This window comes from Patagioenas fasciata, chromosome 14 (genome assembly GCF_037038585.1).
Source record: "Patagioenas fasciata isolate bPatFas1 chromosome 14, bPatFas1.hap1, whole genome shotgun sequence".
Classification (NCBI taxonomy): domain Eukaryota; kingdom Metazoa; phylum Chordata; class Aves; order Columbiformes; family Columbidae; genus Patagioenas; species Patagioenas fasciata.
Window position 1 is genome coordinate 14,726,805 of NC_092533.1, and position 22,029 is coordinate 14,748,833.

At 38.4% G+C, this 22,029-nt stretch overlaps 1 protein-coding gene across 19 annotated transcripts in view; it reads left to right on the plus strand.

The window, feature by feature from the left end:
- The window catches only part of TENM2 (teneurin transmembrane protein 2), a 629,416-nt gene that overhangs the window by 558,462 nt on the left and 48,925 nt on the right, over positions 1–22,029 (plus strand). The window lies entirely within an intron of this gene.

Consider the following 22,029-nt stretch of genomic DNA (forward strand, 5'->3'; position numbering starts at 1 on the left):
GACTAAGATATAGCTGTTGCTAAATCTTGAGCCAATTTCATGACAGAATTTTAAGACAGAGGATTTAGCTTTTCCTTGGATCATCTGAATGTTGTTAAAGCCTGCTGTTATAAAACAGATCTGTTACTTTCACTGAAAATAATATTCAGATGTTTAAAACTGTTGGTTTTAAACTGTTGTGGAGGATGTTCTCCATATAAACTGTCAGGATTGTGTACTAAGGACAGCGTGATGTATATGGAGATCTTAAGAAACAGTCAAAAATACCATTTTAAAAGCGTAATTCCATCTGTAATTCATAGCCCTGCAGCATGAAATACGACTGTTATTAAGTCATTGGTAAAGATCTCACAGAGAGACTGGTGAAGCCAGGATTTAATCCTAAATATTTATGAGTAAAATTTAAAAGCCTGCAAACATAGTGTATCTTGTAAGGTAAGCTCTCACCAGAAGATGATATATGAGGTTATCTTTCTGGCAGCCTGTCATATTCCCAAAGCACTGCTCTTGTCTACATTAGATGTAGGTTAAGCACTCCTGCTTTCAGACAGAAAGTGGCAAAAGATGGTAATAAAGGATATTTGATAATACGGATGCTCTGCTGCAGATTATGATCAAAACAACTCTTATCTTCTCTACTCCTTTTTATTTTAATTTATTTTCAATGCCAATAAGCTGCACCCCCTTTGACAGCCACAGAACCTGAGCCCCCAGCAGCCTCCCTGTGGGCAGAGGACACGGGGACACTGTGGACATCTCTGCCGCTCTGCTCCCTGCCCGGGTACCGCTTGTCGGAACCAGATTCCAGAGGTGGGGCTCTGCTGTTCCCTTTCCTCCGCCGAGTCCTTGGCCTCTGTACGGAAAATGTCAAAGGGTAGGACATGTTTCTTAGTAAATAATGGATTTGGAAATCTGGGTTAGTCATGTACTTTATCTTTTATGCTTTCAGGGCCTTGAATAAAGAATTGTTTGAAAGAACCACAGTCCTTCACCTACATGATGGAAAGTAACCTAAAATTTTCAGATACATAAAAATGTGGAGAAAAAATAGAGGTTTCTCTGTGTCTGGGGTGGTTAAGATAAGAGGTTCATGTGACAGCATAGGAGATTCGGTTTAGGTGTTAGGAAAACCCTTGGAACAGTAAGTGAAAAACCGAAGTAGATTTTCTAAGGAAGTTGTGGAATCCTCATCAATGGAGCTTTTAACAACAGTTTAGACAAGTGTCAGTCAGGAATAGCAGAGCGGTAGTTCGTCCTGCCATGGGGCACCAAGCTGACTAGAAAATCATTGAACTATATGAGCTCTCCTCCAGTCTGATTTTAAATGAGCTTAAAAGGTAGGATTCCTTCTAAGTACTTTGTTTTATAATAGGTTAAGATTTGTACTGTCATCCCTTTTAAGAAGCTAATGCCAGTCTTAGACATAGAATTGATCGTTTATCCAACCAAGGAAGCTGATCAGTGTGTTCTGTATTTGTGGAACAATAGGTTGTCAGCATATATATTGGCTACTCCGAAACATCCAGACAAAGAGCCAATATTACACCCAGTAGGTAAATATTTTAAATCCTCTCCCTTTGAAGTACCAAGACTCACCCAACTGAATAGTAGATGGATAGCATTCCATCTCTGGTTTTACTAAAAAAAAAAGAGGAGTTTACTACAATTCTTTTCCCCAATTGTTTTGGGAGGGCTGTGCTCTTTCCAGCTTTTAGACGTGTTTATGTTTTTTGTAGACTGGAAGGAGTACCACATATAAAGAGTAAATATTTAGATTTTTACCTTATAATAGAGTAAATAATTGATAGAAACATTAATAATGAAGCATTGTGTAATCTTTGGATACAGCAGGATATTTTTGTACCATGATAATGCTCTTTGTGTGAAAGATTTTTTCCTTCTACTACTGATTTTTCTTGTTGTAATTACAACAGTAATGATTCAAAGATGAGGCAATTTTCAGGAGAGATGGAAAGTGTGTGGGAGGAGACAGTGGAAAGCCATCGTATCTGACAAAGAGCAATTTAGAAGGAGCTAGATATATTAGACTTCTCCAATGCACTTCTAACTTAAAATTAATCTGTAACATTTTATAACCCATCAAGGTATAAAATAACCTCCAACAACGACGATAGAAATTTAGATTGCATACTCTGTAGAGGGAGGAACACGTTTTTTCATTTTATTTGAAAAATGCCTAGAATATTTGGGTCATGACCACTTTTCCTTGCTGATGATATAGAAATATGTTGGTAATATATGTGGTGACATGAACAAAAATATTAGAGACATTGACTGTATCTGCAGATTGAGATTCATCCCCTATGTGATCCAGTTATCCTATTGTCTTTACACCTGGTAGCAGGTTTCCTGGTGCGCACCTCTGAGATGCAGCCTTTAAGTACATGGTGTCAAGCTTTCATTTGGAGTGCGATAGGGTGTTTTTCCCCTCTGCGCGTATCTTAAGCAAAGCAGAAGAGTAGCAGATACCTTGTGAATTAGTCTGAGATATTCTCAATGATTTCTGTAGTTCTCTGCACATAATTTACATTTTCATTTCTGTCATGCAAGCATAGAGAGACTCATAAGGTAGAAGATTTCCTTATGAAGTGATGTTTTGGTCATATGTGTTTTATTACATCATGTTAGGATTTATAACAAAACCCAAGGAAACGTACTAGTCAGTGAGAGCAATGGTCAGCTGGTCGCGCATCACCGTGCTTCAGTAAAAGGGCAAGTTCCTGGTAAATAAGCAATAAGAAATTTCTTCCTGGAAAGGTAATGCTTTTTATTTTTTCCAGCTACATTTACTGTTGGGGTGCCTTGTTGGTTTTGTAAATGTGTCATCTTTGATTTCACCTCCAAAACTTCTGAATAATATCTCTTGGCTATAAAATCCCTGGATTAAACAATATGCAAGCAGCTCTTGTTTTGAGTCTCATGCTAATTTTTGTTTCTGATTTGTAACTCTATACATTCCTATCCCAATAACCAAAAAATACTTTCCTACTTTCCTTTATCAGGCCCGTTAAATTTTCTGAACAACTTACATAGCACTAAGAAATCCAGAACTACTATATGCATCCTCTTACTTTATCATTACAAAGCAAGATAACTGATTATATATTGTTGGAATGAAATATTCTATGTAGAGATTTGTATACAGTGAGAGTGGTTTGACTTTCAGGGAGTCTAGAAACAGAATTCCTTTTCATCTGCAGGATTTACACAGGGCAGCTGGGGATCTTTTTGGCCAAAAGGCAAGCTTATTCATGAGGAAGAGCTTTCCTGTTTGCATTCTTTGCTGAGGGCTTCCTGTAAATGATTGAAATATGTCACACCGCAGTGTCAGAACACTTGAATGGCTTTTTTTTCCTTTCTCTATATATAGGATATTTGCAGAACATGACCTTACTTCTTCCCTTTCTAGCTCAAAAAATTTAATTGAGTGTGTTTTCAGCAAAGCTTCCTCCATTTTGTCTGGTACTTCAAAGATGCACCCAGCAGATACTGGTGAATAGTTTCCCCAAACTAAAATCATGTTTCTTTTTTCTCCTTTTGGAGGGGCTCCTACATGAGTTATATTGATTTTCTGGCCAATTCTTGAACTCCTAGAAGACCACAAAAAGAGGGGGAGGGCAATCAATCAGGCAGCTGATCTAACTTTTGAAAGGGCAAAGCTGATTTTGCTGTTCATAGGAGTATTCGCGGCATCAGGCAATCTTCTCTTCTTCCATAGATAATGTTTCCTGTGTTATTTTGTACCCTGTGGTGTCAAGCACAGCTTCAGCAAGGGAGTGAACTACGTGGTGTTGCTGGATACAAAGCAAGAAAGATGTGGAAATGCTTGTGAGAGGCCAGTGACACAGATCGTATAGAGATAGAAAGGTGGTACCAGATATTGAGAAGTATGTATCTATATAAATACATATAGTATTTATACTTACTAAGAAACAAATACAAAAGAGAACAATATCTGCCCATCTTTTTGAGGCCTGCTTGTTATAGGTATCTCTTCCTAAGCACTTGCGTTCTCACTTATATATTCTCGAGGTATTGTTCATGTATCTTCAACATCGGTTTCACAAAATCTTTCATGTTTGAAGATGCAAATAAAGCTGAATGTGTTTTGCCTGACTGCTGCAAACTCTATGGAATAACAACCCAGACACAAGGCTTTACCTTTTCAGCTTCTTGTCAATTTTGTCTCAGATTCCTACATAATAACAAATTAGCAGTAGGATACCTTAGAAGTTAGGGGCTTGTCTTCCTAAGATATTGGATGCTTTAAAAATTTTCCACTTAATATTTTCTTAGTTTAATGTTGTATTAAACAATATTAGTGTCAAAAAGAAAAAGGAAAAAAATGGTCTCTGTAGCATCTCTGAAGTGTCAGTTCAGGATTTTGCTGTGTGATCTATTTAGGGCTTTGGGGAAAAAATGAAACTATTGAAAGTTTTCTCTTTTAACTGTCAGTTATCTCCTGTGCAGTAGCTACTCGCTGAGGATGAAATACATGCTGATGTTGAATATTGATACATTCTTCTTTCAGTAAAAGCCCTTACTAAGACAATTTTTTAAAAGATCTTAAAGAATGAATATGGGGACTTGTTCAGGGTACAAGCTATGAGGTATCTTGAGCCATTCTTATTGAACAAAGTTTTTACAAAATTTATATTATTCATCTCTGTTCTCTTGTTCTTTCTTTCCGTTCCTATTCTGACCTGCTTATGAAATGCTTATGAGGAGAAGCTCACTTCTGGAGATTATTCCTGTAGGTAGCCTCAATCTATTTCATTTTCAATATAGTTTTTCTATACGTATAAAAAGAAGCAAAGTTTTCTGTCCAACAGAAATCATCATATAATGTAGTTTTCATCATTTGTCCAAAGAAATTACAAAAATCATTCATGTAACTGAGATGAAAGAACTAAATACAAACCTGAGTGTTCTTGAAGGTGCTCAGGCCTGAGGTTACGGTCCATGTTCATCTCTGTATGTTGAAAGTGCAGATAGTTGGAGTAATATTGGGGTCATTATTACCTGACTTATAGCTGCTACGAAAATTCTAAGTAAGTGTTTAGATTTCTGCAGTTTCCAGGACATACTTCAGTAGTGTTTGCAGTGATATAGTAACGATTGACATATAACTGCCCATCTCATTCTGTCAGTTGTATGCAAAACACATCCACGCTGGGATAGATGGAGACAAAGCAATACTGGTGTCTCGGTATTTTAGCAGCAGTTCACAGTCTTAGTACTGAAGCTGAAGGAAAAGCGGGACGTGAGGAATTAAGGTTGATGTATTTATCCTCATTCTCTCTTCATTCAATAACAGGACTAGAACAGAAAGAATTCGCGGTCCAGCTGCCTCCTTGAAGATTTTCAAATCTGAGATCTGACTCTTTGCCCTGGGTGCTACACACTTAGCTAAAATATTTCATTCCATATAAGTACTTCTCTTAGACAGTTAAACGTTCTTCATGGGAAAGAAGTAACTTTTGCTTTCACAAAGACTTCATTGTGACATGGATCATAACATTGCCCCTAATGAAAATTTAGGCAGAAGAGACATGTTTGTCCGCTTATCCGTGTTAATGCTTTTCTCCCTCTCATTCTAATAAACTTACAAGGTCCTTTTACCGCTGCCTTAATGTAATCTGCCAGCTCTATGGCCCATAACCGATGTCTAACATCTGGGGTTCGTTGCCTTTTCTTGTGCTGTCTCATGGGTTATTGGGAGCCGTGCAGTGAGTCCCAGATGTTCCCGTGTAAAACAGTTCCTGCCTCTCTCAAACACGATGACACAACAGCACCCAAGTCTTACCCAGCACCTCTGCATTCTCTCTCTTGTACAATGCCTTTTAAAAAGCTGTGGGTTTCCTGCGTTCCATAAATAGGGACCCATAATTTTGACGAACTTCCAGTCAATGGCAGAGTTTATCGCTTTTTCTTAATCCCATCATATTTTTAGTTTCTGTTCATAGTTTTTAACACTCCAGTACAGAGCAGGTTGATCAACTCGGTATCAAAAGTCTGTGTCCTGCCTTTAAAATGTTGTAAAATAAGATGCTGTACAAAATATCTGCCAAGGAGAGGTTGAAGTATTTCTTCTCAAGTGTTTTGGAGTGATTAAATTAGGCTGAACTACATGAGCTGCTAGTTTATCTGTCATAAAATTAGGAAGTATATACACTTCTAAGTTTTTAGTATATTTTTACAGAAATCTGTATGAAGATTAATCTCTTCTATATTCATTCCAGTTAATGATAAGATTGCAGATGGGATTTTTTTACGTAAATGTTGAAAGAGTGAAGTTATTCATGAGCGTGACAAATGAGTAAGATTCATAATGCATTTAAACCATATATGCCTTCAAATAGTTAATATTTTAGAGCGTTAAACAACCACAATGAATCAAGATGCAGTCCCTGTTCTGAATAGAAATAGTGCTGATAATAGCTTTGTTACGTAAGAAAGAAATATCATGATATAATCATGACTGCACACCATTCTTTCTAATTAAAAACTTGAATTAGTTTGTAGTGAAAAATATTACTAGGTTGTGATTTTAGGCTAGGAATGATACTAAGGGACAATTATCCAAAAGAACAAATAAACAAAAAAATAAGAGAGATCAATTTAGGGATAACATGTTTACCTGGAACATGGTGATTTATCCATCTTAAGAGCAGTATTGCTTCAAATATGTGATTTTCCAGTTGTTAGGAATCAAAAGGGATTGCTGAGCTTCTTGTGGAATGAGTAGTTCAGGAATAGCACTGGAGCTATTTTTGAAAATTCAGCATGCACGAACACAAAAACCTAAATGTCCCAGAAGATGCTGATTCTCCTAAAACCAAAGACACATTAGTACAGATGAGAGAACGGACTTCTTGTTTTAACCGCTGGGAATACCAGAGAGTAGAACTCGGCTCCTAATGTAGCATGTTGCGATCTGCTTTTCAGCACATTTTAAATATAAACTGAGCTGACCTCTTTGCTTTCCATTTAATAAAGCAACGCAAAATGTGTGTATGCTGGGTTATAGATGACTTCACTCTGAAATTAATAGAAGGATTAGCACTATAGCAGACAGTTGTACAATGGAAGATAGTGTGCCCAGAATAAAGCAGTTATTTCAAAAGAAGTTGGGTGTCTCCATCTCTCTTCCCTATTTTCTTTTGTTTTTAAATTGCAGAATAACTTGCATTTGAACAAGAAAACTATTAGTGAAAGCAGGAAGCCGTGGATTGTTATTTAGTGCTGAAAAGTGAAAGCACAATATGAATTTGTCAAAATGTTAGCAGAATCTGATTAATTCTACTCCTTTTTTTTTTTTTTCCCAGAGTAATTTGGTTAACAGTAAAGGAAAAATAATAGCAACGTGCCTTTTCTTGTTTCAAAAAAACCCTGGAAAGATGTGTTAAACTTAAGCCAGAAAATGACTGCCTAGGAGTCTGTTAGGAGTATGGGATGAAGGTTGACATTGGTCCCCATGCAGCATTGTTAAGAGGCAGTTGAATTGGGGGGTGCGGGAAGTACGACGACATAGATTTTTAGATCAAATTCATCTTTTTGTTGGCTTCTTTGGAAACTGGGGGAAAAATTGCTTTTTGTTACTGCCTCCCTTGGATCGTTATTAATTGATTATCACAAAGCCAATCCATATGTGTCTTCATTGTGCCCTGTGAATGTCTGAACTTTTTTTTTTCCCCAAAATAAGTCAGAAATATTGATTTAGAATGGAGAAATCCTTCCTTGTTTAGAGAGCTGGTTATTAGAGTCAAGGTCACTTTCTTTGTGAAGGCTGAGAGGGTAACAGTTGCCTGAAGGAAATACGGGGTGTTACCCTATAGAAAATGTTAAGCCTGTGTGAACACGTGTGTTCATTGCTTCTGCGTTATTCCTCTGCAGATATGCTTATGAAGCAGAAACCTAAACAATGTATATACCATGTTACTCTCGCATATCTAGCTAGAAGGCTGAAGGGGAAATGAAAAAACGTATATTGATGCCCAAGCATCAGCTTTCCTTAATTCAGATCCAGAGGGGCCTATAGAGGTTATCAGTTTTATGATTTTGCATTGCAACCTTTTGTTACATATTTTATAACAACTTCCATTGCTTATACAGACAAAAGAATTGGTCAGCCCCAGTTCATATCCCTTATCAAAAGACTTAATTACATATGAGATAACACTCAGGTACTCAACTTGGTGGATACAATGAAGTGTCTTCTGAAATTGTCGGTATTTTCATGACATTCTTTTAAAATAAAATGAGGACAGTGCTTATTAAAACCCAACAATTTCCCCAATTGTTTGAATCTTTCAACCTTCCATACACAGATAATTTGATAAGTCTGGTTTCTGTCACTGGTATTTGTATTTCTAGTTACTATGAAATTCCTGAAATCCTTATTACCCAATTGAAAAGTGTTACTACATGAAAAATGTTAAGTATTAGATGTCTTGTGAAGGGAAATATTTATTTGGGAGAATCAGAGTAATTTAACGTATTTGCATTTCATTTAAGACTGCGTCTGTTTATTTAACCTTTATAGTTACAGTTTCCTGTACTATAGTAAAGATTTTTATCAGCATTTCTGAGGTAAGACACTATATTTTTAAAAATTTCTAGCAAAGTGAATATAATGTATCTGATTTCTTAAGGTGAATGTTCTTATCAATATCAAATGGGGGCTTGCTTAAAAGTTATTTGCAGAATATGCTGCTAATTATTTACAACAACAGAAAAGTAAAATTTCTTTGAGATTTTTTTGATATGTTAAGAGATACTCTTAGCTACTCATGCTGTATTTTCAGTGTTGCAAAGAAAGCCAATTGCACAGAACTGCAGCAAAATGTCCTTTAGATGTGCCATGCACAGAGCTTAGAACTTTGGTTTGGTTTGGTTTTGGAAGTTCCTTTTGACTGGTCTTTGTTTCTAATAATGTTAAGTCTGCTTTTCCCTGGTGATGTGTTTTGGTTTGGATTTTTTATTTGTTTTGGTTTGGGGTTTGTTGTTTGGTTGGGTTTTTTAAGTAAAGCAAATAAGATGACGATACAGTCCTGCACCTTTTCACCTGACATGAATCAGTGACTAGAGTGGCTTAGTCCAGTGTCTTTCTCTTACAGTCACATTGCAGCCAAGGTGGAACAATCTCTAGATTTCTCGGCTCACTTGGATATTGTGTTTCTCTTCCCAAGAACCGTGCTGGTGACAGACAGTCCCCTGATGACCAATATCAACCTGCCCGTCCTAGCACGGCTTAAAAACTCTGTCGCCCATAGACGCAAGGTAACCAAGTTAAAAGCCCAGTGGCTTCTTCTGGTGGCATCAGTGGAGAAATGGAAGAGAAATATTCTGTCTATAAACAGAAAGACTTCAATGTTTGTTCCAGAAAATTAAGGTCACTTCTAGTGAGGTGAGGGGAGGAGCAGAAGCTCTCAGTTGCCTGATAGTAAATATTTTTAATATAAAGCAAGCAGAGGTTAAAGACTCTATTCTCTTTCAGTCTTTTTCCCTGTGCAGATTAAATACTCTTGGCTTTCTTGGGGGTTGAAATAGTGAAGATGATCTCCCTAGTAGATCAAAATCAATTCCCCAGATTTATTTAGTATTTAAATATCAAGGCAACTGGCTATGTTTGAAGGGTTATACATCTTTTTCCTTCACCATTTATGCAGATAAAGAAGGAACAAAAAAGAGATCTATCCTATGCTTTGTCTGTGCATGCAGGATTAAAAACAGCTCATTTGTGAAAACAGCATTTTTATTTCTGTAGCTTGTATTAGTTATTAGTGCAGCTAATAGATATAAAAATTGGAAAATTACATGATACTCATGAGACTTATGTATACTGAAAAGGGATGTAGTATGCATGTCTAGCACTTCAGAATTAAAGGCACGTTTATAAATATTCATCTTCTATCCTATATCTGTCAAACAGTTCAGCATACCCAAATACTCACATAACTCAGAATGCATTGTTTATGTATTTTATTTTGTCTTGCATATGTTGCCGAGGTGGCAGAATACTGCTCCTATGTCGTTGGCATTATTTCATCCTTTACATTTGTATATATTTAAACTCTATAAATTCTAGCTCTAACAAACACGTGAGATCTATGTAATAGTCAAATATCCATTATTTTGTGTCACTTATATTTTACTGTCATGAAGATGTAAGATTACTGGAAGCCAGAAGCAGTGTGAAAAACATTTAGTGTACATTGTCAAGGCTTTTTTTCATTTCAAACTATCCCACAATACTTCTTAAAACTTCCTTTTGTTTCTTCAGCACTTTCTTTTGATTTTCCTTCAGGACTGCTGAAATGTTTGGACTCTGTAGCCTGAGACCATAAGGTGTGCAGCCATTTATTGGAATCCATTAGTTAATACTTTAAGATCAGCTGTGAAGTGTAATACGTCTACCTATATAGCCCTTTTCATCCTGAAGGGCTTGCAAAGTGCTCTACCAAAGTAAGGGAGAGGTGCTCACAGAGCGTGCTAATTGTTACAGAGGAATGGAGGAAAATGTGTGCTTAGGTTAAGGCTCATATTTATTCTTCTGGTAGAGATAACCTGCATGCTTATACAGGATCTGCATTTGCATACTTGAAAGCTAATTGCTAAATTACAAATTCTATGCAGATATCAATATCTAATGAATAGCAAGTAATCATATTGTAATAACACCTGAGAAAACTGGGATTCCCTGCCTTGGGAATTATTAATTATGAAGCTCTGAAACTGCAGGGTTCATAGGTAATTCAGGTGGGAAGGAGTGTCAGGAGGTCACCTAGTCCAAGCCCTTCCTCAAAGCGGGCTTAGTTCTGAGTTCAGACATTTGACTCAGGCCCATCCTTTATAGGACAGACCTTTACAGGCCTCTATGTCGCACCCTGGATGGGCTGTTTCTCACCTCTTGGCACCATAGGCGTCTCCTATAGCATATTCAGCAACCTATGTGCAGAACGTCTGCTTGTTCTTACTGCGCTGCCCTACCTGTGTATGCATGTGTGTGCATACATCCCATCCCCTCACAGCTCAGAATTCATACAGGATTAGAAATACCAGTGTAAACAACTGTTAAGTAGTACTGGCATGAGGGAAACAGTTCTGTTTGGTCACTGTAAATGCTGCCTTAGCTCACTGGAGCATTTTGGTTGACTTGAACTCCAGTTTGTAAAGCTATTTGTATAGTAAAGGAGGTATGGTCAAAGAAATGCAATTGGTATTTGCAGCAAAAGCAGGTAATATGTGATTTAAAAAAAAAAAAAAAATATATATATATATATATATATAGGTTCTGATGTACAGAGTGAAGGAATTCACTCTGCAGTCTTGAATTGGCTTCTTAAAATCTCCACCTCCTATACAGATAAGATGAGCTTTTGTCAGCTTAGCAGAGCTCTTGACCCCAGTTTCCACCCCTGTACCTTACACAGTCTATTAAATATCCTGAGCCTACCAGATAAGAAGTGAGGCCTTGAACTTGATGCTGAATTTCTCTAGTAAGTCATTGGTAAGAGAATTAAAATAGTATTTGATACACCTGATTTTATTAAGAATAAATGCTTCGGTATTCACTTCGCTGAATTTGGCTTACACCTGTGTATCTTGCATTGCTGAATGGACAGTGTGGGAGGTGCAAAATGGGATCTGATGGTCCCTCCCGAGTGGTTGATCTCCCAGCTCCTGTGTGTCCTCTGCAGAGGATTCATGATGTGAATTAAAGTATTCTGAAGTTCTGAACTGAGAACTGTGAGTGTCCTCCCTGAAAATCAAAAATTGCATTAGATCTAGGATGTTTGTTTAGTTTTAGCAGAACTTTATAAAAATGTTTGGAAATGGAAAATTTGATGCTAGTGATATCTGGCTAGAATGGTTGCATCCAAGGGTTGTTCCTCTGTGGAATGGCCAGACTCACACCAGTCTGATGAAAGGAAATCTCAGTTTCAAAGTGATTTGTTGCCTTTCAGACAGGAGAAGCTGCAGTTACCCGTGACCCTTCCAGGAGGCAGGAAGGGCTGTGAAACCACCAGCAGTAGTTTATAATCCACTGGTTTTCACTGTGCATAGGAGTCAGTTAACACATAGAAACCAGAGAAAACCCATGCTTTTCTGAAGAACCACTACATTAATTTTAACTATTATATGAAGGGCCCAGGTGTAGCAAACTGCCATGAACCTTGAGACTGTACAGTAGCTGATTGAAATCTGTTTATTTCAGCTGAATTTTGCCAGTGCGGACCAGCTTGTGTCCTGGCCCTCAGCTGTCAGAGCTTGGAAGGATGAAGAGTCCCTCTGGTCAGTGAGGAAGGATGTGATCCCAAGAATTCTAGCAACTTCAGATTTATGGGTTAATTGTACATTACAATCTGTCAGTTTTTCCCAGACAGATAAACTTTTCAACCCTGTGTCTGGCAGGGCTGATGCCAGGGCCCCCCTGGAGTGTCACCTTTTGATTTCTGCACAGCACACCTGCCCTGGCCGTGCTGTTCTCCCTGGTTCCCTCTGTGCGTCTGAAAAGGCTGAAGTTTGAAATACACCTCGCCATCCTTTTGCATTAGCCCGTCATGGTTTGCACATGCTAGAAACAATTTTATTGTTACCAAATCTCGTTTAGAGACCTAGATTCAGATGTAGATGTGTGAGCACAGCAAAGGACAATGTTTCATGCTTAATTACAAATATCCTGGCTGTAGGATAGTTTTAGGTCTACGGAAATCCTAAAGAATTACTTGAATGTGGTTGTATTTAATGTATCTATAGGTCGAGCTTACCAGAAAATGTCTGATTTGACTTGGCTTGGTGTTTATGTTCTCTGCCTCTGCATTGAAACTTTGTTGCAATGAATAATGCTGGTTAAAAGTATTTTCTGAGCAGTAAAGCCAGTGATTGTGATTTTCATTTAAGATTTAAAGTAGAAGAAATGCTGGATGGCATTTGTGTCCTGAGAAGAGCTGGTCAGTGACCATGTAGTCTCCTCTGGTGACCCGTTGGGGCATTCATAGAGAAAAAGTAGATCTGCCTCACTGGAGGATGTTCAGTCAAAGGAGATGTGGGGGTGCTCTGTGCTTCCAGACAAAGCTTGGTAGCGATCCTGCCCTTGTCAAGCCTCATCTTCTACTTTTTGTGTCAGCAGGGTCTTAGATTGTAAATATTTGAAATTAGGGCCTGCCTTTGTGGTATCTTGATGTGTACAGGGATTTCTATGTTAATGTCTGATCACAGGGCTTACCTCTCATTTTATACGGGCGGCATTCACTACATCACTACATTGGGTTCACCTTTGGCCAAGCACGACACCCCGCCAGCTCCACCGGCCAGCTCGGCTGCCCGGGAGCGCGGATGGAGGAGCAGCATCCTCTGTGGTCGGGGCTCTGTGTGAACTCTGCAGAAAGGAAAGTGAAACCAGAAAATCCTTAACCACATGGCTTCATGCTTTCCTCCGCAGTTATTATACAATGGTACAATACAGGTACTTCAGTAAGGTGGGTCTGATTCTGAGTGCGTGCATAGTCTTAGCTGTTGACAATAGTAAAACTAGGGCTTTGCATTGTTTCCTGTCTGAAACAAAGAAAAATCAGGTCGTTAGTGTAGAATTTTATCAATTTCTGTTCACCAAATGAAGCAGAACTTCTGAAATGTAGTGTCTGGGATTTGACAGCAAATTGATAACAAATATCCTTTTGCCCGATACAGTTACCACTTAACAGAAGAATTACGTTGTGTTTTCCTCTTTGTCTCTCCCTATGACTTGAACAGGGTAGAATGGGAGTATGGAAATGTGACACAATTTCATGCATCAGCATATATGAGATTCTTGAAGCGTTGTAGTTAATAATTATGTCTAAAAGTATACCAAAACATTTATTCAAAAAAGTTCAAATGCATATTTTTAAAAAGCTATGGCTATCACATATTTCAAATAAAAAGAAAACAAATTGCATTGTGTGTAAGGAGATTGAGCAGCAATTACTGTGTGCATCTTGTTTTTTATGAGCAAATGACTGAAACTCACTGCTATAACACAGTGATTAATGTAGGAAGTTTAGTTATTACATTTTAATTAGGTTATATATTCTTTTAAATGTGAGGTCAATGTGTTGCTTGTTATACTTCAATTGACTGAATTTATACATCCTGTCTGATAGGTCACTTTATCATTACACTGCCACTAAACTATTTATATAGACATTATTTTAGAGATAAATCCGACTTGAGAAAGCTTCTTTCTCAGAAACTGTATTATATATTACAAAGGATGATGCCAGTCCTTGTATCCCGTATCAGAAACATTAATACAATAAAAGATTATGGTTGTGGTACTGGTTTTATGAATGCAATTTCACCTGGAATTATATTCTAAATGGATTTTGTTACCGTAAGATTAATTTGAAAGAACCAGCTATCTAAAATACAAATTTTACTACATCTTTTATGTATCTTTTTATTGAGTATATGAATATGAGTCTTGTTTGAAAAGAACACATTGTGTAACTTGAATGTGCTGTGAGGGACAAATTTTTGCTCCCAATATCTCTGCAATTAATCTGCTCAGCCTACAGCCAAAACTGTGGCTGTGCTGCAGCTTTGGGGATGCAGCAGTGTCTGCCTTCCACCTCAACGCTGCCTTTTATATATATATATAAATGGCCCAACTTCTTGGGCTCGTCTGAAGCTCTTAGTGTACACCCAGCCTTCTGAGCAAACACGGATGTGTTTTATTATGGACCTGTTTGGTTTCTTCAAGTCTCAGGACAGTTTAGCATAAACTGTCACCCCATTTCCCTCCCCAGCTCTTGGCAGCTCAAAGGGGGTCACAGCAGCAGCTGGTGACAGTTACAGAGCTCTGTTGGTTGTGCACAAGAGGGAGACCTGGGGGTTGTCTCCCTGCAAGAGAGTCATGGGACCCCATCTGCTGGAGTCGCTTAGAGGGAACTTGGAGAAAACTGCTGGGAACAATCCCTTGTTAACAAGACATGGTGCTCTGACACCCGGGGGTTTTTTTTCAATCTCAGATTTTTGTGACCTATATTGCAACATGAGCTTTACTCTGTCTGTTGTGTGTGTGTGTGTGTCTGTATCTTTTTTTTTTTTTCTTTCACAAAGATGCAAGTGACTTTTCTTGAGTTTTCTGTTTGAATACCAGCAGTTTCCCTTTGTGTGAGGTTTACCCTTCTTCTAAACAGTCACACATTTTTCCCAAGTTGTCCTGTTTCATTTGGAAAGCTGGATGTTCTCCGAGTTCCTACATATACATGTGAAAGATAGAAATTACATAGATACATAGTAAATAGAATTTAGAAAGAAATTCCGTTATGGCATACCTATCCCAGGCGGTTTAAGGAACCTTACCTGATATCCAGAATTGTCTGCTTGCACAGGACGTATTTGAGTGGAGGAAATCAGGATTCTGGATTCTTGAAACTTGCTTCTTGGACTCTTTTTGTTTTTCAGCCTGTTGTAGCTAGCCCAGTGTTTCATTTTAACTCAGGCATGTATTCATCTCCCCAACACATCTGCAAATGTTTATTTATTCCATATGTTCCTTTGTTGCATATCTAGTTTAAAGAAATATTTAAGGTATTGGATAATTTTTCAGGAAATGTTTTCTCTACAGAAATAAAGAGGGGAAAAGGAAAGAGGCAGCAGAGAAGGCAGTCAGAGCATCTCGGTGACAAATGCTTCATTGCCAGGGGGAAGCTCCAGCTCTGTGTGAACGCTCCCTGGAATGCAGCAGCGCTGCTGGGGTGCTTGAGCAGTGAAATCAGGCTGCTCATTACACTGAAGGGCTCTGCTAATTCTTAACAATTTGTCAATCTGTGTGACTGTCCTGCTTTAAAGACCTGATTTAGTGCTTCTGTGCGGCTCTAGGGCATCTTCTGGAACCGTCCAAACTCAATGAAGGTGGCCTCACCTCCCATACGTTTAGTTACATGCTTTGGATTTGAGTTTATTTTAGTTGAAATATTACTCTGTAGAAAATAACTTACGTGTGCCTAACATAATACTATATGTCATTTTTATTTGTATGCCCTTTCTTTGGCTTTAACTAAGCCCTGCAGGCTTTGGAATTGAAGGATTAAAAAATAACAATGGCAAATAAAAAGCATAATTTTATTTTCAGTGTTGCTAGGTAGCTCATTCCATATACCACATTTATTGTTTGCTAGATAGCTGTAGGCATACCAGCAACTCACTGAAGGAATGAGCAGAAAATATGAAAACAGTGATTATCCTCTAAAATCCAAATTAAGGAGGCTATTATCATTACTGCTTTTATGTCATTTCTCTATATTCTGTAGGTACCATCATATCCCAGACTACTTTTTTTTTGCTACAGTTCTGTAGTTAACAGCTGTAATGAGAAGAGAAGGATTTAAATGTAATTTAAATGTTCCCCTTGAAACTCACGTATCCTGTGAGCGAGAAAACATGGTGCTGTACAACAACTCTTTAGTGCGGGGCATCTTCACCCATGGGACCACCTGGTCCAGTGGCAGCTCCAGTTGGTGAAATGACCCCAGTGCCCTCCAGCAGGCTCTGGGTGAGGGTGTGCAACCTGAGATCAGGCAGAAAGAGAAACAGCAGGTGCTGTATTCCAGACCGCGGCTGTGCTGCCCGTGTGCTGTATGGGGAGTGGTGTCGGGAACCCTTCGGTCTGCTTGACGATGGAGTTTGGAGGAGAACTGGCTGGTAGCCAGCTTTGCATCAAGACTCGGAAGATGTAACCTCATGATTTACATGTAATTTTCCATGTGCAAACTGAGTAGAGGGTAAAAACATTGTCCACTTCTCTGAGTGGTTACGAGATATCACCTAGAAAGATTTTTACATTTTTTTTCCTCTGTCTCACCTATTCCCCTTTTTCCTTTTTTATCCTAGGAGGCTACCTATTCCTTAAGAGTTTGAAAACTTCAAAATTATAAGATTTCTCTATCTTTTCCTTGGCTGCCCTTTCTCTTCCTTCATTTTCAGAGTGATTTGCCCCACTGTAACTGGGAGTTTGGTGATTAATAAGGTCTAGACTGAAACCACAAATTAATTGGACAGTGTGTCTTGATATTTTGATTTACTTAAAATGTTTGTTTTGGAGTTTTAAAGTAGTTTATGTATATATGCCTGGTTAGCTGGGTACATGTGTATATATATACCTGGAGTTTGTGAGTATCAGTGGAATGAAAAGGAACACTGTGCAGAGTTTACCCAAAATTAGATTAGAATTGTTGATGTACTACCTAGATACTGGAGATTAATTTGCTGAGTTAAAAGATTAATGACCTTACGTTTTAGTCTCAGAATAATTTCATTGTGGATAAAACCTGTGAGTATTCTCTTGTAAATCTATCCAGTACTATCGCTTTCTTTGAAATAAGCACTGTCCATATTGATTTTGGTTACTATTCATAATGATTCTGCAGGCTTTCTTGTTAAATTCAGCTTTTTATAAATCTCTCAAGTTTTGAAAATATGAAACTGTAGAAATAGATAAAGCCTACATAGGCCTGGAGGAAGCAGTGGACAATTCTGCTCACATTGACCTCAGTAACAGCAATGTTTATTGTTTTCTAGACTGTTTATTTTTCTGTCATTGCTATGAAAAACACTTTAATTTGTATTGTTATAGCATCTTTTAAGCCCCGTCGTGGACTGTGGCAATGTGGAGCTCAACAGACAAATAACAGAATCTAGTGTTTTAAGTTCATTTTGTCTTTTGGATTATACGGGCTTTCAAACAGGAGATTTCTTTTCCTATTGTGTCTAATGAAAGATCTCAAACATTTTTGATCCCTTTCTTTGTGAATATGAATAATGTGAAATAAGCTGAATGTAATAATTGCACGTATATAGTAGTAGTTGACTAAATATTCCCCTTCATATTGACATGTCCTCTTGTAGTGTTTTGTTAAGTACATTGTTTACTTAGCATCCATGGTAGATACTCCTCCTCTTAGTAACAGGCATAGTCAGGAGATAAGAAATCTAATTCATTCCTAGAAGAAAGAACCCAACAACTATTTTATGGCAAAGATACCACATTTTTTTTTCTTAAGCCACAGTCTTCTCATGTTGTAATCAGTATTCATTTGTACTATGTGTCACCACAGTTCCTTTCATTGTAATGTGCTGTCATCACATGCACTGGAATGGATAAGCTTAGGAAATGTGAGTGAAGGGCTCTCAGGTGCTGAGGAACAATGTAAGTACTTAGGGGGCAAGTGTTCCCAAGCACTGAAATGGATACATTTGCTAGATCTTTGCTTACCGAACTGTAGAGTTTGAGTTGTCTTCAAGCCCTTGTTGTGATCCATGGGAGTCAGCGTTCTCATGCTACTTCAGTCTGTAGATGTTGCATGATATTAACTTGCCAAGAAATGGGCTTTTTAAACTATGAGCAAGTTAAGAACGTAACAGCCTGTTTAAACAAAGAGAAGTGAGCAACACCGTGAAATCTGTTAATTAATTTGTTCTGCTGCTCCGATTTAGTTGGGCAGTTAGGAAAAAAATAAAGAGAGGAAGAAATTCAGGCATTAAACTGGTTTACATCGTTCTCTGTGAGATCCAGAGATATAATGCCTTTATCCTGTCCTTTTTCTTTATCACAGCCTTCCAGCATTCACTTTACATGAGTGCTGAGCACTTTGTGGTATGGAGAGGAATAAATGTTAGTATTTTGATTTTGAAATCATCTGAACTCTGGTGGTCCCTGACAATGCTAGTCACAGATCCCTGTTGCTACATTGCAAAAAGTGCTGAAATCTTTCTCGCTGTTTTAATTGTAAATGCATTGGTACGTGTATCAAAGCTCCCAGTGACTAGTCCCACAGGTGAGCTGGAGGCTGAATGAGGGGACAGGCTGCAGTAGCGTTGCAGCCCTGGCAGCAGCAGCCTGTGCGGAGACATTGCTAGAGAAGTGTGAGACACTTGAGCTGATGTTGCCCGTACTCTGCCTGGTCTGTGAATAAATAGGTTGTCAATCTAGCACTTCAAACAAGCACTTTCTTCTTTTTTAACCTAGCTTTTTGACGTTGTGGTAGAAAAGAGGAGTCGAATTTCTCTGCACACCGCGAATAGCAGCCAGTCTGCTTAGCATGAAGGGCCCTTTTCTGTGCTGTGACTGAGAGCTTCATCCCACGGCGGATTAATTCTTCAGGTTCCATGTCGATAGCCCTTTTCTCTGTGGCTGCCTTACTCCGAGTGAATTCACGGGACAGCCAAGAGGTGTGAATAACGCAGAAAATTTTGTTTTATTTTTAATTTTTAAGCTACAGCACAGCCATACAGAGCACCTGGTGTTAGGGTGTGCTCCGTACAGCGGGGGTTTCCAGCGGAGGCACCATATTCAACTGTGGGCACCGAGCGTTTGCTGAGGCTCTGCAGCTTCTCAGGCACTTTGGGACATTGTCCATGTCAAAACCCACTGAAGGGAATTGTTTAAATACAAATATTCAATGCTTTGCCTAAGTAGAAACTTTTTTAGAAGAAAACTTGTTATTAATAGATCATAATGGAGGCTTGTTGTCCAGTTGGTCAACAGGGTGTTAGAACAAATTTTGGTCTAACAGACTATAATGCTGTGTAAATATTTGCTTGAAAAGAGAGAGGCATAAACAGAAATACGTATGTGCACACACGCATGTACGGAAACACACATAACCATGCAAAAAGATCTAGCTTGTTGTCCATTACTTAAAACTGGCTTGAGAGTTAATATTTCATTAACTTAATTTGTCTTTTAAGGAAGATGTTACTGTCAAAGTACTTGGATCTTATTGTAGTCTTCTGCTGTTTTTTCCCTTCCTTCTGATATTTATGTTATTGAAACATGAAGTCTGTCTTTGGAAGACCACAGTTAAATACACTCTATAGAGGTGGCGTAGTGTTTCCTAGCAACATCATGTCTATACCACTGGTGCTTGCTTCTCTTTTTAAGCTAAAAGCAAAGTCATGTCCATTAATCCCCAGCTGCACGTAAAACTTTCAGAGATGTTGCTAGCTCCCTACTGTTCATGTTTTCATCTTGCTCATATGCTCCAAAGCAAACTGCTTCAGTGATTTAATTCTCTTCAGTGCCTCAATATAAAGCCAGCCGTGTGTGTATATTGACAATTACTATTTGTTTTTCATTTTAAACAAATAGTTTGTCTTACAGTATGATGCCTCCCCTCAAACATTATCATTTTGGTCATTCAAACAACATGATAAAGGGATGAAATAAATGCCTTAAAAATATATTACCTGTGCTGCAAAGTAAGTGCAATTCTTTTATAGCTAAGATATGTAATGGCAAAATAACCTTACATTTATGTGAGAAGTGGCACTGTATTTTTTTTAATACACAACAGCACTGAAATAAAACTTCTAGGGCTTGTTTCTGTCTGCTGATAGCTTTCTGCGTAAAACGAACTGCATGGTCTTGGCCCTGTTCCCAGAGCTCTGGTGTCTTACTCCACAGAGCTTTGGTGGAGATCAAGTGGCTGTGCCAGTGCTGGAAATGATGCAGGTTCAGGCACCTTGGTAGGACAGTGCACAGGAACTTTGGTTGCTGTTAGCTATAAAAACCTTTTCTGTGGGACAAGTGAGGTCTCGGAGGTCTCAGTCCAGCACTTTCACGGGCCCAGAATTTATTTTTAAAAATGCTAAAGGAAACTTTCGGAATTACACAGAAGATTAATGTGGCTGTGGGTTTCTGTCCAAGTTTATAGAAATGCACAGGCAGCCTAGATTAGTGATTTCTGGAAGGCTGTTCAACCTTCCAGCACGAGCATGAAAGCTGTGCTAGTTTGGTACTGCTCCTATTCCCGGTCACCTGCAGAGCCGAGGGGCACAAAGGTGACGTACTGTCATCTTAGTCCTTTTCCAGTGCTGCACATCTGGAGCGGTGCTGCTCAGACAAAGAAAATATATTTATTTGCTTTCAGGATATTTCCAACTGCTGCCTTCCTCACTCATAGCTTGTGGGTGCCCCTTAGTTCCTTGGTGCTCTTAAAATGTCTGAGAAAGGGGGTTAAGTACTTAACTCACTGCTGGCCGAGGGGAAGATGAGAGACCATGAAGCTTTATGAGGTGTTTTAAGAGAAAATTTTCTGCCCAAGACTAACAGCAATGAGATTAATTATTGTGTTCTCTGGTCATTGCAGAGATGGCAGGATTAGACTGTGTTTCCAATGCAAATGAGAGCTTGTGAATGACTGAAATCCAACCTCAGTTTGGCAGCACAGCCCTCTCGTCCTGCTCAGGCTAATGACAAGGTGCTATAGAAGGCTGGCTGGAGGACTCTCACATCTTCTTGCACCTCCGCAGACAAATACACACACTTGCGTGGATTGGATGTTGATGGATTTGATTGTGTATGCCAAGACTTCAAACATCTTACAGGATGGAATTTGGTTTTCCACCCCTTTTTCATAATGATTATTCAGTAAGATACAGCACTGCCTCCTGAGACTCATTTATTTTCAGGAAAAAACAGTAGAGTTATTCTGTTACCTATGGATATTTTGTTAGAACATATAAGCACCTTAGCAAATGAATACTTGTGTTCCTAATTTTGCTATACCATAAGTAATGTTATATCCATAATTGATCCGAAACATACATTTTTTGTGAGATATCTCTTCTCACGTATCTTTCAGAAAGCATGAAATGTTACAACATAATATAAGTAAACTTAGTGTTAAAAAGTAGGTGTTTTAAAGTGATGATGAAGAAAAATATTTTCAAAATTATTTATTTAAACTTAGTATTTAGAGAAGCTCTGGATCATGATGCAATGCACACTGTAAAAGGCACCCTGAACATTGACATGCTTGTTGAAGACGACCTTCAGTGAGAAAAATAAGAGGCTGTGATCTGCTATCAGCAGACTATTATTTCTGCCTACTCAAGATCTGAACCTTTACTGGGTTCTTAAAGCATTTATGATTTATAAGCTGATGGCAGGAATCCCCCTCTCTTTTGGCTGGAGTTAAATCCCCGTTTCGCTCGTGTGTCCCCTTTCTTTACCCTCCT